Source organism: Rhincodon typus, chromosome 9 (genome assembly GCF_021869965.1).
Source record: "Rhincodon typus isolate 14 chromosome 9, sRhiTyp1.1, whole genome shotgun sequence".
In the NCBI taxonomy this organism is placed as follows: Eukaryota; Metazoa; Chordata; class Chondrichthyes; order Orectolobiformes; family Rhincodontidae; genus Rhincodon; species Rhincodon typus.
Genome location: NC_063340.1, coordinates 29,991,456 through 30,009,397, shown reverse-complemented (window position 1 = coordinate 30,009,397; position 17,942 = coordinate 29,991,456). Strand labels below are relative to the sequence as shown.

The 17,942-nt window shown below is 43.7% G+C and overlaps 1 protein-coding gene and 1 pseudogene across 1 annotated transcript in view; one reads left to right on the top strand and one right to left on the bottom strand.

Annotated features, from left to right (window-relative positions):
• The window catches only part of LOC109918713 (tubby-related protein 4-like), a 576,781-nt gene that overhangs the window by 408,431 nt on the left and 150,408 nt on the right, over positions 1 to 17,942 (bottom strand). The window lies entirely within an intron of this gene.
• LOC125484119 lies at positions 11,592 to 11,711 on the top strand (annotated as a pseudogene).

The window sequence follows — 17,942 nt, the reverse complement described above, 5'->3', positions numbered from 1 at the left end:
TTAAACAGACAACAACACACTGCAGCAACACAGAACTACGCCAAAAATTTTGGTTATTACCTCCTCCAAGTATTCACGGACAACGGATACCCGAAAAATTGGGTCAGAAGATGCCTATTACACGAACGACACCAGGAAGATACTACATGCTCCGACACACTCATCACACTACCTTACATCAAGAACACATCTGAACTAACCATAAGACGCTTACGACCACTGGGCACCAGAGTAGCACACAAACCCACACCAACCCTATGACAACTATTAACCTGAACCAAAGACCCATTACCCACTACAGACAGGATGAACGTGATATACAAGATCCCCTGCAAAGACTGCGACAAACATTACACTGGGCAGACAGGAAGAAAATTAGCCACAAGAGTAGACGAACATCAACTAGCAACAAAAAGACATGACCAGTACTCACTCATTTCCATCTACATGGAAAGGAAAACCACCAGTTTGATTGGGACAACACCAGGATCCTGGGACAGGCCAAGCAGAGACAAGCACAGAAATCCTTAGAGGCCTGGTTCTCCACTAAGAAGGCCATCAACAAACACATAGAGCTGGACCCTACATATACTCCACTGTGAAAGAAAACGAGAAGTGAGGTAACCCAGCTGAATGGACCCCAGAGTTTAAATAACAGGCGGGAAAACACAACAGCGCTTCATCGGAGGCTGCACTGATGATGTTACCCAGCAGGGTAATGAAATGTCTGCGGAACAACGAACCAGCTCGGCGAGCCAACCAACCATAATGAAGTACAAAGGAAGCAGAACAGAACTAGAAAAAGAAATTAGAAGGTCTTGAAAGGGCTATGAATTGTTCTTGGCAAGTAGGATTAAGGGGAATCCCACGGTATGTTATATGTACATGAAGTGCAAAAGGGTAACTAGTGAAAGGGTTGGTCACACAAGGGTAAAGGAGGGAATTTGTGTGGAGCCAGAGAAGGTGGGTGAGGCCCTAAATGTAAACTTTGTTTCAGTATTCACCAAAGAGACATGGATGATGGTAGGTTTGTAGAGAGGCGTTTGTTGATACTTTTAAGATATGTCAATTTTAAGAAGGAGGAGGTGAAGGGTGTCTTGAAAAACATTAAGGTAGATTAGTCCCCAGGGCCTGATGAGATCCATCCCAGGATACTGAAGGAGGCAAGGGAGAAGATTGTTGGTGCCTTGACAGAGAATTTTGTATCCTCTTTAGCCACGGGTGAGGCCTCAGAAAACTGGTGGATAGATAGCCAGTGTCATTCATAGAGTCATAGAGTCCTTCAGCACAGAAATAGGCCCTTTGGCCCAAACTTGTGCATGCCGATCAAAATTTCGATCCACACTAACTCCACTTACCTGCACTTGGCCCATGTCCTTCTAAACTTTTCATGTATGATACCATGGTCTCGTCTTGGTTGTCCAAATGCCTTTTAAATGTTATTAATGTACCCTGCCTCAACCACTTCCACTGGCAGCTCACTCAATATGCGTACCACCCTCTGTGTAAAAATGTTGCCCCTCAGGTTCCCATGTATTCTTTCCCCTCTTACCTTAAACTGATGCTGTCTTATCCTTGATTCTCCAACCCTGGGAAAAAGACTGAGTGCATGCACCCTATCCATGCCTCTCATGACCTTATACACTTCTATAATATTGCCCATCAGTCTCTTGCGCTCTAAGGGAAAAAGTGCTAGCTTGTCCAACTTCTCCCTATAACTCAATCCCTTGAGTCCTGGCTACATCCTCATAAATTTCTTCTGCACTCTTTCCAGTTTAATAACATTCTATCTATAGCAAGGTGACCAAAACTGAACACAAATCTCCAAGTGCGGCCTCACCGACATCCTGTACAACATAACTTTCCAACTTCTGTACTCAAGCCCTGACTGTTGAAGATCAGTGTGCCAAAAGCCACCTTCACTGCCCTGTTTGCGTGTGACTCCACTTTCAGAGAACCGTGCACCTGACCTCCAAGGTCCCTCCCTTCCACTACACTCCTACCTTGATTTGACTCTCCAAAATGCCGTACATCACACTTAACTATATTAAACTCCATTTGCCATTTCTCGGCTCACTTCTCCAGCTGATCAAGATCCTGCTGCAATTTCTGATAACCTTTCTTACTGTCCATGATACTGCCTATTTTAGTGTCATCTGCAAAGTTACTAATCATGCCTTGTACATTCTCATCCAAATCATTGATATAGATAACAAACAGCCGTGAGCCTGGCACCGACCCCTGAGGCACACGATTAGTCACAGGCCTCCAGTCCAACAAGCATCCTTCCACTATTACTCTCTGCTTCCTACCTTCAAGTCAATTGTGTATCCAATTTGCCAGCTCTCCATGGATTCCATGTGACCTAACCTTCCAGAGCAGCCTACCATGTGGAACCTTATCGAAGGCCTTACTGAAATCCATATAGACTACTGTCCTGCCCTCATAAACCTCCTGGTCGCTTCATCAAGGAAATCTAACAAATTTGTTAGGCGTGATCTCCCATGCACGAAGCCATGCTGACTGCTCCTAATCAAACCCTGTCTTTCTAAATGCATGTTTATCTTATCCCTCAGAATCTTCTCAGAATCTCCTCCCTTTGTTTTCCTTTGCATTCCTTTGTTTAACAGGGCAACAAGGATAATCCAGAAATTTTAGTCTGGTGAGCCTTATATGGGTGGTCGGGAAATTACTGGAGAGAATTCTCAGGGACACCCTCCAACCAGAGGGTGCTGAGACATCGTTCGTTTCCATTCTGGGAGTGGACTTTGCGGTCAGCGCGGGTGTGAAGGGTATTGTGGAAGACCCTGCTATTGAGGAACGGTTAGCCCGAAACATTACATTACTGTAGTGTTTCCATCCCTCCTCCCTCCTATAACCGAAGAAAAAGGAGTGGCAAGGTTCAGAGGAGAAGGGACAGAACATCAAGAGAGAAAGGTCGACAGTGAGAGTGCCAGCGGGTAAAGGAGCACAAGTCTAAACAGTTTCTGGAAACTGTTGTTTGTGACTAATAAGTAAGTTTTGAGAAATTGTTAATGGAGCAGAGAGCATCAGAAGTTGGGGGGAGACTTTGTGGTATTATCGCTGGAATGTTAATCCAGAGACCCAGATAATGTTCTGGGAACCCAGGTTCGAATCCTGCCACGGCAGATGGTGGAGTTTGAATTCAATAAAATATCTGGAATTAAGAAATCTAATGATGACCATGAATCCATTGGCGATTGTCGGGGTAAACCCATCTGCTTCACTAATGTCCCTTAGGGAAGGAAACTGCCATCCTTGCATGGTCTGGTCTACATGTGACTCTAGACCCACAGCAGTGTGGTTGACTCTAAACTACCCACTGGGCAATCAGAGATGGGCAATAAATGCTGCCTAGCCAGTGACACCCTCATCCTGTGAATGAGTAAAAGGAAAAAAAAATGGAAAAATAGTATTTGATATTGTTATGATTAATTAAGTTAAAGGGGTAAGAAATGGCAGGAGAGGTCAAATCGTAGTCAACATAGTGTGGAGCTGGAGGAACACAGCAGGCCAGGCAGCATCAGAGGAGCAGGAAAGTTGATCATCATCATAGAATCCCATTCGGCCCAACAAGTGCACACCGCCCCTCCAAAGAGCATCCCATCCAGACCCATTATCTGACCCCTGATTTCCCATGTCTAACCCACCTAACCTAAACATCCCTGTGCTGTATGGGCAATTTAGCATGGCCAATCCACCTTACCCTGCACATCTTTGGACTGTGGGAGGAAACTGGAGCACCTGGAGGAAACCCACACAGACATGGGGAGAATGTGCAAACTCCACACAGACAGTCGCCCAAGGCTGGAATCGAACCCAGGTCCCTGGCGCTGTGAGGCAGCAGTGCTAACCACTGAGCCACTATGCTGCTCCGTCCCGCACTGTGTTGGCTCTGACTCCAGCATCTGTAGTCCTTGCTATCTCCAAATTGTGGTCTGCTTCTCTTGCTCGATGTGGGAAGCCAGGCACATTTCCAGTGCCCACGACCTGCATATGTGAAAGAATTGTCTCCAGCTGCAGCTCTGGAAGCCTGAGTTTTGGAGTTGGAGCAGTGTCTGGTGACACTATGTAGCATTTACAAGGTGGAGAGTGTCATGGATAACATGTGTCGAGAGGTGGTCACACAGATTCAGACTCCACAGGCAGGAAGGCAATGGGTGACCACCAGATCGAGCAGGAGGTCTGAGCAGGTAGTACATGAATCTCTTGTGGCTAATCTCCTGCAAAATAGGTATCCTGTTTTAGATACTGTTGAGGGAAATGGCCTCTCAGAGGATAACAGCAGCAGCCAAATTCATGGCACCTTGGTTGTTTCTGCTGCTGAGGGAGGGAGAAATAGGCACAGAAATGCTACAGTTATAGAGGATTCAATCATAGTGGGAGTAGATAGGCATTTCTGTGGCCGCAAACGAGAGTCCAGGATGGTCTGTTGCCTCCTTGGTGCTATGGTCCTGGATGTCTCGGAGCGGTTGAAGGACATTGTGGAGGGGAGGGCAAACAGCCAGTGGTCATGGTATGCATTGGTATGAATGACATAGGTTTAAAAAAAGGAATGAGGTCCTAAAAGTAGAACAAAGAGAACTCAGAAGAAAGTTGAAATGTAGGACCTCCAAAGGTAGTTACTCAGGATTACTGCGAGTGACATGAGCTAGTCAGCGTAGAAAAAGTAGGATATATAGGATGAACATGTGGCTGAAAAGATTTGATTTGATTGATTTTTTATTTTATTGTCGCATGTACCAAAATACAGTGAAAAGTTTTGTTTACGAGTGGTGCAGGTAGATCACAGCAAGCAAAGGATGTACAGATCAAAAAGACTTAGAGGCATACATGTTATATTGCAGGTTACGTTATTTTAGGCTAGAGTCCATCCAACAGTCTGATCATGGCCAGAAAGAAGCTGTTCCTGAACCTACTTGTGCGTGTGTTCAGGCTTCTGTATCTTCTGCCTGATGGAAGAGGTTGTAGCAGGATATAGATCAGTTGGAGGCATGGGCAGAAAAATGGCAAATGGAGTTTAATCCGGACAAATGTGAAGTGATGCATTTTGAAAGGTCAGGTGCAGGTGGAAATTATAGAGTGAATGGCAGAACCCTTAGGAATATTGATATGTAGAGAGATCTGGGTGTGCAGGTCCACAGATCACTGAAGGTGGCAGCACAGGTAGATAAGTTAGTAAAAAAAGGCTTATGGCATGCTCGTCTTCATTGGAAAGAGCATTGAGTATAAGGACAAACAAGTTATGCTGCAGCTTTATAGAACTTTAGTTAGGCCACACTTGGAATATCGCATTCAGTTCTGGTCACCACACCACTAGTAGGATGTGGATGCTTTGGAGAGGGTACAGAAAAGGTTTATCAGGATTTTGCCTGGTATGGGGAATTTTAGCTATAAAGAAAGGTTGGATAGACTGGGTTTGTTTTCACTGGACACAGGAGGTTGATTGGTGACCTGATAGAAGTCTATAAGACTGTGAATGGCGTAGATTGAGTGGAAAGTATGAGGCTTTTTCCCAGGTAGAAGGGTCAATTACTAGGGTACACAGGTTCAAGGTGCAAGGGGGAAGGTTTAAAAGAGATGTGTGAGGCACGTTTGCCATACAAAGTGTGGTGACTGCTTGGAACATGCTGATAGAGGAGGTGGTGGAAGCAGTCACAATAGCAACATTCAAGAAGCATCTGGATGAATACATGATTAGGAAGGGAATAGAGTGATATGGATCCTGTAACTGAAGACAATTTGAGTATGGAAGAGCAAAATGTGTCGGCGCAGCCTTAGAGGGCCAAAGGCCTGTTCCTGTACTGTATTGTGCTTTGTTCTTTTGCTCTTTGGACAGGATTTACTTGCATTTGGAGAAGAGTGGACTTTTTAACGATAGTCAGCATGGCTTTATGTTGGGAGGGGGGTTCTTGTCTCACAAACTTGATTGAGTTTTTTGAGGAAGTGACAGATGATTGAGGGTAGGGGAGTGGATGTTGTCTGCATGGACTTTACGAAAGAATTTGACAATTTGACGTGGAATTTATTCTAGGGCTTGAATAATTTCAGGCTTGAGCACCTTCCCCATGCTTTCCCCACACACCAGGCCTTGTTATCATGTGGTCTGCTATTACACACAACCGCTTGTTAGCCACTAATAGTCCCCATTAGCAGATATTCAATCTCTTAGTCTGACAGTTGTCCACTCTTTTGTTTATTCACCTATTTTTCTCTCTCTTTGGGCTCTATCTCCCACCTATCATATACTATTTACCCCCTTCCCATCCTATCTTCATAAAAAATTCTGAATGTGTTGAGACATCATGTAATAGGGTGAGTCTTCATTTCTGGTGACTTAAAATCATCAGATCATACAACACAGAAGATGCCCTTTGGCTGGGTGAGTGTATGCTGACTTATCCACATGAATCCCACTTTCTAGCACCTGGCCATAGCCTTGAATGTTATGACATTTCAAATGCTTACCTACGTATGTTTTAAAGGTTATGAGGTTTCCTGCCTCAACTGTCCTCCCAGGCAGTTCTTTCCAAATTCCCACTGTCCCCTGGGTAAGAAAAATGTTTCCGGAAATCCCCTCTAAACCTCCTGACCTTCATTTTTAAACGATGTCCCCTCAAATAAGAGGAAAAGCTGCTTCCTGCCTCACTTGTCAATGTCACTCCTAGTCTTATTCAGGTCAGCCCTCCTCCTCCTTTCCTCTAAAGAAAACATCTTGAACCTATTCAGCCTGTCTCCATCACAGGCAACATCCTGGTGAATCTCCTCTGCATCCTCTCCTGTGCGATCACATGATTTTTATTGTGTGGTGATCAGAATTGCACACTGCTCCAGCTAACATACCCTTTCCTGTAGGACTTATTACAAAGAGGGTGTTTAAAGTTTTCGAGAAGATTTATAGGTTGGGGTGTGGATGAGGTTGTAGACATGCTTGCTGAGCCAGGTGTGTTTGGTTTGCAAACATTTCATCACCCTGCTAGGTAACATTATCAGTGCGCCTCTGGTGAAGATTCGGTGTTCTGTTCCGCTTGTTATTTCATATGCCTCGGTTTGCTGGGGTAGTTGGTATTACTTCCGGTTCTGTTTCTTAGTGGTTTGTACACAGGGTTTAATTCAATGTGTTTGTTGATGGAATTCCAGTTGGAATACCAGGCCTCCAGAAATTCCCTGGCATGTCTCTGTTTGGCTTGTGCGATTATGGATGTGTTGTCCCAGTCAAATTCGTGTCCCTCATTGTCCGTGTGTAGTGAGACAAGTGAGAATTGGTCGTGTCTCATGGTTTGGTGTTCGTGTATCCGTATTGTCAGTTTTCTTCTGGTTTGGCCTATGTAGCGTTTCTCACAGTCCTTGCATGGTATTTTGTATATTACCCCAGTTTTGCTGGTTTTGGATATGGGATTTTTTAATGTTCGTCAGTGGCTGTCGCAGCATGGTTTTTGGTTTGTAGGCTAATCTGATACCTAGGGGTCTGAGTGTTCTTGTGTTCATCTCTGAAATGTATGGTAGGATGATTAGTGAGTCTGGTCATTTTGTGTCTTCCTGTTGTGGCCTGCCTCTGAGCTAACAGCAGTTATCCATGCTTTTTGGGTATCCACGCCGGCACAGTGGCTGGGGATGGCATGGTGGATCAGTGGTGAGCACTGCTGCCTCACTGCGCTAGGGACCTGGGTTCGATTACACCCTTGGGTGACTGTCTTTGTGGAGTTTGCACATTCTCCCCATGTCTGCGTGGGTTTCCTCTGGAGCTCCAGTTTCCTCCCACAGCCCAAAGATGTGCAGGTTAGGTGGATTGGCAATGCTAAATTGCCTGTAGTGTCCAGGGATGTGTAAGTTAGGTGGATTAGACATGGGAAATGCCAGGTTACAGGGAAAGGGTAGGGGAATGGGTCTGGGTGGGATGCCCTTCGGAGGGGCGGTGTGGACTTGGTTGGCTGAATGGCCTGTTTCCACAGTGGAGGGATTCTATGATTCAGTGATTTCTGTTGAAGACTCCATATAGATCCGTGTGTTCTGCTTTGCTTAGTTCCAGGTTGCTGCAATGTGTTGTGGCTCGCTTAAATAGTGTCCTGATGCAGTTCCATTTGTGGGCATTGGAGTGGTTGCTAGTGTAATTGAGTATCTGGTCCGTATGTGTGGTCTTTCTATACACACTAGTCTGGAGTTCCCCTTGTTTTTGTGTTCTACCATTATGTTCAGGAAGGGTAGTTAGTTGTTGTTCTCTTCTTGTTTTGTGAAATTCATCCGGGTAAGGATGTTGTTTGTTTGTCGGTGGGTTTCATCTAGTTTTCAGCGTTTAATAATCGTGAAGGTGTCATCTATATATTGGACCCAAAGTTTGGGTTCAGTGCCAGGCACACCAACATATAGACTTGCCAAAGAACTATAAAAGAAATTGAAATAATAACTGGACAACACTACCCACTCCATCCACTCATCCCAAGAATTCCTCAACATCATCAAGGACACCAGGATAGAGGAGGATGAGATGTTGATATCCTTTGACGTAACAGCATTATTTACATCCATAAACATCGACCTAGCCAAAGAAACAATTGCCACACTGCTGGACGAATCAAGTAGGCAGGCTACCCAGGACACCAACAACATCAATACGGACACTACCATGAAACTACTAGATCTATGCCTTACAACCCACTTCACCTTCAATGACAGCATATACAAACAAATCAACAAAACACCAATGGGATCCCAAATATCAGGACTTATTGCAGAAGCAGTAATACAAAGGTTAGAACGGACAGCGCTCCCCACTATACAACCCAAACTTTGGGTCCGGTATGTAAATGACACCTTCGTGATTATTAAATACACAAAACTAGAAGAAATGGTACGGCACAGTGGCTCAGTGGTTAGCACTGCTGCTGCACAGCGCCAGGGACCCGGGTTTGATTACACCCTCAGGCAACTATCTGTGTTGAGTTTGCACATTCTCCCCATGTCTGCGTGGGTTTCCTCCGGGTGCTCTGGTTTCCTCCCACAGTCCAAATATGTGCAGGCTGGGTGGATTGTAAATGCTAAGTTGCCCGTAATGTTCAAGGATGCCTAGATTAGGTGGATGGTTCCGGGTGGGATGCTCTGAGGGTCGGTGTGGATTTGTTGGGCCGAAGGGCCTGTTTCCACTTTGTAGGGATCCAATGATGATTTGATGATGATGAAACCCACCTACTTATAAAAGAACATCCTGACTGGGATAAAATTCATGAAAGAAGAAGAGAACAAGAACCACTACCCTTCCTGGACATAATAGTAGAATGCAAAAACAATGGGGAATTCCAGGCCAGCGTATATAGACAGCATATCCACACATATGGACTAGATACTCAATTACACTAGCGACCACCTAAATGCCCACAAATGGAGCTGCGTCAGGACACTATTTAAATGATCACAATACGTTGCAGTGACCCAGAACTGCGCAAAGCAGAACAGGCACATGTGTATGGAATCTTCAAAAGAAATGGATACCCGAAAAGCTCAATCTGCCAGACCATAGCAGGAAGACACAACACAACCACACTCACTAATCACCCTACCATATATCAAGGACATTTCAGAGTTGACCACAAGAGTACTTAGACCCCTAGGTGTCAGAGTGGCCTAAAAACCGATAACCACCCTACGACAGCTATTGACAAACGTAAAGGATCCCATACCCAAAACCACCAAAACTGGGGTAATATACAAAATACCATGCAAGGACTGTGAGAAACACTACATAGGCCAAACTGTAAGAAACTTGACAATACCGATTCATGAACATCAACTAGCCAGTAAGAGACATGACCAATTCTCAACTTGTCTCGCTACACACAGACAATGAGGGACACGAATTCGACTGGGACAACACGTCCGTAATCACACAAGCCAAACAGAGACATGCCAGGGTAATCTAACCGGAACTCCATCAACAAACACATTGAATTAGACCCTATGTAGAAACCACTGAGAAACAGAACCAGAAGTAATACCGGCCATCCCAGCAAACTGAGCCATATAAATAACAAGCGGAAAAAAAACAAAGTTGCTGGAAAAGCTCAGCAGGTCTGGCAGCATCTGTGAAGGAAAAAAACAGAGTTAATGTTAACTCGAAACGTTAACTCTGTTTTCTACTTCACAGATGCTGCCAGACCTGCTGAGCATTTCCAGCAACTTTGTTTTTGTTCCTGATTTACAGAATCCGCAGTTCTTTCGGTTTTTAAATAACAAGCGGGACAGAACACTGACACTTCCCCAGAGGTGCACTGATGATGTTACCGAGCAGGGAGACGAAACGTTTGCAACCAAACCCACTGGCTCAGCGAGCATGTCTACATCCTCACAAAAAGGGTGTGTTAAAATACAATCCAAGGTTGATCATGCTTTTAATATAATTGTGGATCACGACAGAACATTAGTTAGGGATAGAAGTTGAACTCAAATGACCATAAGACGTAGGAGCAGAAGTAACAAAAACAAAGTTGCTGGAAAAGCTCAGCAGGTCTGGCGGCATCTGTGGAGGAGAAAACAGAGTTAACGTTTCGGGTCTGGTGACCCTTCCTCAGAACTGATGGTGGCTGGGAAAGCGTCAGTTTATATGCAGAAAATAGGGAGGTGGGTGGGGTAGGGAGTAAACGATAAGATAGAGCCCAAAGAGAGAGAAAGACAGTTGGACAGACAAAGGAGTTGCTAACGATCAAGCTGGGAGGGTGAATAGTTGTTAATGGGGACTGTTAGTGACTAACAACAGGGGTGGTGTAATGGCAGGCTATGTGGTAACAAGGCCTGGTGTGTGGGATGGGGGGCTGGGACATGGGAGAGTTTAGGCCCTAAAATTATTGAACTCAATATTGAGTCCGGAGGGCTGTAGGGTCCCCAAGCGGAAAATGAGGTGTTGTTCCTCCAGCTTGCGTTGGGCTTCACTGGAACACTGTAGCAAGCCAGAGACAGAGATGTTGGCCAGGGAGCAGAGTGGTGCATTGAAGTGGCAGGCAACAGGTAGTTCAGGGTCTTTTTTGCGAACAGAACATCGATGTTCTGCGAAGCGATTGCCAAGTCTACGCTTCGCTTCCCCAGTGTAGAGGAGACCACATTGTGAGCAGCGAATGCAGTGGACTAGATTCTTGGAAGTGCAGGTGAAGTGTTGCTTCACCTGAAAGGTATGTTTGGGCCGTTGGATTCTGGGGAGGGAGGAGGTAAATGCGCAAGTGTTGCACCTTCGCCGGTTACAGGGGAAGGTGCCGTAGGGCTGTGGGGAGGTGTTGGGGGTGATGGAAGTGTGGACCAGGGTGTCCCAGAGGGGACGGTCCCTGTGGAAGGCGGACAAAGGAGGGGAGGGGAATATGTGTCTGGTGGTGGCATCTTGCTGGAGGTGGCGGAAATGGCGTCTGATCTTCTGGATGTGGATGCTGGTGGGATCATCGGTGGAGGATAGCACTCTGTGCCAGTAAGTATGTATGTTGAATAACATTTTAAAAATAAAAGGAATCTGAAAATATTGAAAAAGTTGGCCCCTTTTAAGGGCATGTTGATGAGATAATAGAGAACAGGTGTATTCATTGGAGCACGTATTTTCATGCTGGTCATACTAGTCTGAAAATGCCTGAGTCTATCTGATCTTGAAAGCTAGGCAGACTCAGGCCTGGTTAGTACTTGGATGGGAGACTGCCTGGGAATACCAGGTGCAGTATGCTAGGGGAGATCCTTTTGTGTTGCACTGTATCCCTGGATCGGGAAGCATGTGTTCAAGCCCCACCTCAAAATGTGATATGAGGGAAAAATAATGCAACATTGGAACATACATAAAAATTCCACCTTGTCTCAGTCTTATCTTTTATTCTGAGACAGTACCCCTGGTTCTAGACCTCCCAGCCAAACAAAACATCCTCCTTCAATTCTGTTGAGCCTTGAGAATTTTGTACACTTCCATACCCCTCATTTTTCTAATATAAACCCATATCCAAGTCTTTAATATAGATTGTGAATAGTTGAATGCAAGCATCCTTACACTGCTCACCGGTCACAGAGTGCCAACCGAAGAATGATCGGTTCGTTCCAGTTCTGCTTTCTGCTGTTTAACTGTTATGACCGCAGGTAATGTCATTCTTGGCCAAGTCAGATCTGATTTGATAGATCATATTTGTTTCAGCCTCTCACAGAAACAAATGTTGCAGATTTGATTTTAGCAATAAAATTGAGGTTTTTTATGCAAAACTAAAGCAAGCTATTTGATAATTTGAAAGATTTTGAAACACAATAATGTACAATATTCTTTTGATCCCAAAAGCAAACGTTTATAATACCCAATCATAGGGTCACATAGTACGGAAACAGACCCTTCAGTCCAACCAGTCCTTGCCGACCATAATCCCAAATTAAACTAGTCCCACCTGCCTGCACTCAGCTCATATCTCTCCAAATATTTCTTGTTTGTGTACTTATCCAAATGTCTTTGAAACGTTATATACCCCTCATGACTTTATAAACTGTTATAAGGTCACCCCTCAACCACCTACACACCAGTGAAAAAGCTGCAGTCTCTCCAGCTTCTCCTTATAACTCAAACCCTTCATTTCTGGTAACATCCTCGTAGATCTCTTTCTGAACCCTCTCCAGCTTAATAATATCTTTCCTATAATGATGACCAGAACTGGACACAGTACTCTGGAAGAGGCCTCGCCAACATAACGTCCTAACTCCTATTCTCAAGGGTCTAGGTGATGAAGGCAGTGTGCTAAATGACACCTTAACCACCCTATCTATATGTAATGCAAACTTCAAAGAATTTGTACCCGAAACCCAAGGTCTCTCTGTTCTACAACATTACCCAAGGCCCTACTTTTAGTTGTATAAGTCCTGCCCTTGTTTGTTTTACTGAAATGCAATACCTCATATTTATCCAAATTAAACTCCATCTGGCAGTTTTCAGCTCCTTGACCCAATTGATCAAGATCTGTTTATAATCTTTGATAACCTTCTTCATTGTCCACTATATCACCAATATTGGTGTCATTTTCAAAATTACTAACCATGCCTTCTATATTCTCATCTAAATCAATGGTATAAATGACAAACAAAAGTGGACCCAGTACTGATCCCTGTGGAACACCTCTGGTCACAGCCTCCAGTCCGAAAAACAACCTTCCACTATCCTTCTGCCATTAAACCAATTTTGCGTCCAATTGGCAAGCTCACCAGAGAAAATTTCCTTCTGTCACATCAATAGTTTTGACTTAACTGTGACTAGCCCGATTAATCTATGCCTTTCTAAGTAACAGTTAATCCTGTCTCTCAGTATTGATTCCAGCAATTTGCCTACAACTACTGTCAGACTGACTGGCCTATAAAAATTTGGCTAATCCCTCGCATCCTTCTTTGAATAATTGTCCAACATTTGCAAACTTCCAGTCCTCTGGTATCTTGTCATTATGTGGTGAGAATTGAAAAATAATCCTCGATGCATATGTTATTTTTCCCTTAGCTACCTTTGCCAGCCTGTGATATTATTTATCTGGCCCTTATGATTTAGCCACCTTCAAAGAATTTTCCAGTATTTCCCTTCTCATGATGCTTATCTTATGTAATATTTCACACTCCTCCTCTCTAACTCGAATATCTGTGTTACCCCTCTCCTTTGTGAAGATAGAAACAAAATATTGTTTAAGAACTCTGCCTACATCATGTGCCTCCACACATATTGTACATTTCTGATGGCCCAACAGTTTCCTTAGTCATCATTTTGCGCTTAATGTACTGTTGAAACATCTTTGCATTTTCTTGATTTTACCAGCCAATTTCTTTGTATCTTCTCTGTTTTCCTAATTTCCTTTTGCACTGTGTCCCATGCTCCACTAAGCTTCCTGAAATACTACTTTATTTGAGATTGTCATAAGGTCTATTTTATGCCCTGTGAATCAAAGCCCATTACTCCCACACCAAATTTTACTACTTTTATAAGGTAGGGGTGGAGGTTAGATAGACTTTAGGATTAGGGTAAAAGTTTGGCACAACATCGTGGGCCAAAGGGCCGGTACTGTTCTATGTTCTAAACTTTGAACCACACATTTAACTCTTAGTCTTTACTATTACCCTTTGAAGTTCTGCTTTTAATTTAGTTTCCCTTTTGCTCATGGTCTCTAAGGAGAACCTGTTTCCTCATTATGCATGCATGGATCACAACATCTGACTTCTACCCTTTCAGTGCAAGTTTCTCTCCAACTCAGAGCAAATGTCCTGAATCTTGCATTGGATAGTGAAAACAACCTTCTGGTCTGTCGTTTTCTGCTAAAGAGAATTGTGCCCACCCTTTGATCGTACTGTTTCCCACTATTGCTACATTCCTTTTAACGCTTCTACCCCTCTTTAAAAAATGCTATCACCATCACCATCAGGACAAACCTGGCAGAGGTGGCGGCAGAATGGTATAAAATTGAAGAGACTGATGAATTCCCTCAGCCGATGAATTGATTGTGTTACGAAGAGGGGGGGGCAAGTCGAACCCTCTGATAATTAAACCAAAACACAAGCCCCAATCTGTTATGATGGGAGTAGAAGTTCCCTTCTAATATTTACCCCCGAAAACACCCAGAGAAGCACACCTTGCCCCTTGTAATCTGTTAAGAGTGATTGAAAGAAAGAAAATCCCTGATCTCCGCTTTATAATTCACAAGTAACAATTTATTTATCTAACCCTAACAATGAACAAATTTACAGAATTACTAACAAACCAAACAATTTGCCCCTAACTCCTAACTATTCCCTAAATCAACTAAATTCTACACTATGCTGTTCAAATAAACACAAGTCCCACTTATATAAACCAAATTAATAATACAACAATAAATTAAAACTTTATCTCTCCAACTTCTCACAGGATTTGTCTTCTGATACACCCTGCCTTGTGTTGCTCTCACGTTATAAAAGTCTTTCTTCTGCTGATTCTGTTGTCAGTGATGCTTTGTCAGTAATTTCTTCTGTGAGGACTTTAAGCTAGAAATTCTGTGGTGCCTTTGGTGATTTTTTTTAGAGAGCTTAATGATATTGTGTGAGAGCTAGATATATTTCTCAAACAGTGGTTCGTACCTCAATTTTCAGAAAACCCTCTCCTTATATACCTTCGATGACATAGCAATTTTCCTACAATAGCATTGGTCCGAGATTGTCGAAACCATCAGATTTAAATTCAATTGGTTTTCAATCGCTGAAGTATTTGGTTTAAATTAATTGGCTGATTCCAGCTCATTGCCAAAACATCAAAACAAGCCTAAGGTTTCCAATCACACAGCCAATCGATACATGTTTCCATTTTAGAACTGGCTGTACATCTTCAGCTGCATACAGAAAAGCTTAGAAAAACACTTTATCTCTTAAAGGGATCACACAAGCTACACAATTTCGTAACCGTTGTCCTCTATGTTGAACACCACTTGGAGAAGTACCAGAGGTTCAGAACGTATTCTAAGTGGGGGATTTCAGTGTCCACCACCAAGCTTAGCAGCAGCACAACTGATTGAGTCCTAAAGACATAGACTGCACCTTTGGCAGATTGTGAGGGAACCAACAAGAGAAGAAAACCTACTCGATCACATCCTCACTAATCTGCTTGCCGTAGATGTATCTTCCATGACAGTATTGGTAAATGTGGAAACAAAGTCTCATCTTCACATTGAGAATACCATACATTGTGTTGTGTGGCGTTATAGAACAGAGAACAATACAGCACAGGTACAGGTCCTTTGGTCCACCACTATCTGTGCCAACAATGATGCTATTCTAAACTAATCTTAGCTGCCTGCACGTGATGTGTATCCCTCTATTCTCTGGCTATTTTTGTGAATATGCAGTTGTCACCATACTATTTTGATAGACTTCAAACAGATCGAGCAACTCAGGACTGGGCATACATGAGACATCACAGGTCATCAATTGTAGCAGAATTGTACTCTTAATACAATCTGAAACCTCTTGGAATGGCCTATTCCACGCCCTCTCCACTGAAGAGTGCATGAGAAAATGCCATAAGTTGCATCAGGCATGAAGTCAGCATGGATTTACAAAAGGGAAATCATGCTTGACAAATCAAGGATGTTACTAATAGAGTTGTTCTGGAGGAGCGAGTGGATATGGCTTATTTGGACTTTAAGAAGGCTTTTGACAAAGTTCCACCTAAGAGATCATTATGTAAAATTAAATCACATGGGATTGGAGTTAGTGTATTGGAATGGACAGAAAACTGGTTAGCAGACAGGAAACAGAATAGGAACAAATGCGTCTTTTTCTGAATGGCAGGTAGTGACTAGTGACTACTGCAGGGATTGGTACTAGGACCCCAGCTATTTGCAATAGATGCTAATAATTTAGATGAGGGAACTTAATGTAATATCTCAAAATTTGCAGATGATACAAAGTTGGGTGGAAGGGTGAGCTGTGAGGAGATTGCAGAGATGTTGCAGTATGATTTAGACAGGCTGAATGGTTGGGCAAATGCACAGCAGACACAGTACGATGTGGATAAGTGTGAGGTTATCTACTTTGGTAGCAAAATAGGAAGGCATTATTATTTGAATAGCTCTAAATTGAAAGAGGGGAATGTTCAATGAGACCTGGCTGTCCTTGTGCACTAGTTGCTAGAAGTGAGTGTGCAGATACAGCAGCAGTAAAGAAGGCAAAATGTTTGTTGGCCTTCATAGCGAGAGGATTGGCATACAGGACAAGGATGTCTTGCATCATTTATACAGGGCACTGGTGAAGCCACAACAGGAAAACTGTGCAGTTTTGGTTTCTTTATCCAAGGATATATGCTCTTGCTATTGAGGGAATGAAGTGAAGTTTTACCAAATCAATTCCTGAGGTGGCAGGACTGCCACAAGAGGAAAGGTTGAGTCCATTAGGATTGTATTCACTGGAGTTTAGAAGAATGAGACTGGGATCTCATAGAAACCTGTAAAAGAGTAACAGAACTAGACAGGTTAGATGCAGGAAGAATGCCACTGATGTTGAGGGAGTCCGGAACCGGGGTCATAGTTTAAGGATAAAGGGTAGGGCAGCAGGGTGGCTCAGTGGCTAGCACTGCTGCCTCACAACGCCAGGGACCTGGGTTCGATTACACCCTTGAGTGACTGCCTATGTGGAGGTTTTTGAGTAGATTTGTAGCTTGGGTCGTGGATGTTGTGGTTGGTCGGCTCGCTGAGCTGGTTCGTTGTTCTGCAGACATTTCATTACCCTGCTGGCTACCATCATCAGTGCAGCCTCTAATGAAGCTCTGATGAAGGTGTTTTCCCGCCTGTTATTTAAACTCTGGTGTCTGTTGAGCTGGGTTACCTCATTTCTGGTTTTCCTTCGCAGTGGAGTATATATAGGGTCTAGCTCTATCTGTTTGTTGATGGTCGCCCTAAGGGAGAATCAGGCCTCTAGGAATCCCCGTGCTTGTCTCTGCTCAGCCTGTCCCAGGATCCTGGTGTTGTCCCAATCAAGCTTATCCATGTGGATGGAGATGAGTGAGCCTTGGTCGTGTCTTTTTGTTGCTAGTTGATGTTCGTGTACTCTTGTGGCTAATTTTCTTCCTGTCTGCCCAGTGTAATGTTTGTCGCAGTCTTTGCAGGTGATCTTGTATATTACGTTCGTCCTATCTGTAGTGGGTAACGGGTCTTTGGTTCAGGTTAATAGTTGTCATAGGGTTGGTGTGGGTTTGTGTGCTACTCTGGTGCCCAGTGGTCGTAAGAGTCTTATGGTTAGTTCAGATGTGTTCTTGATGTAAGGTAGTGTGATGAGTGTGTCGGAGCATGTAGTATCTTCCTGGTGTCGTTCGTGTAATAGGCATCTTCTGACCCAATTTTTCAGGTATCCGTTGTCCTTGAATACTTGGAGGAGGTACTCTTCTTTTTGGCGTAGTTCTGTGTTGCTGCAGTGTGTTGTTGTCTGTTTAA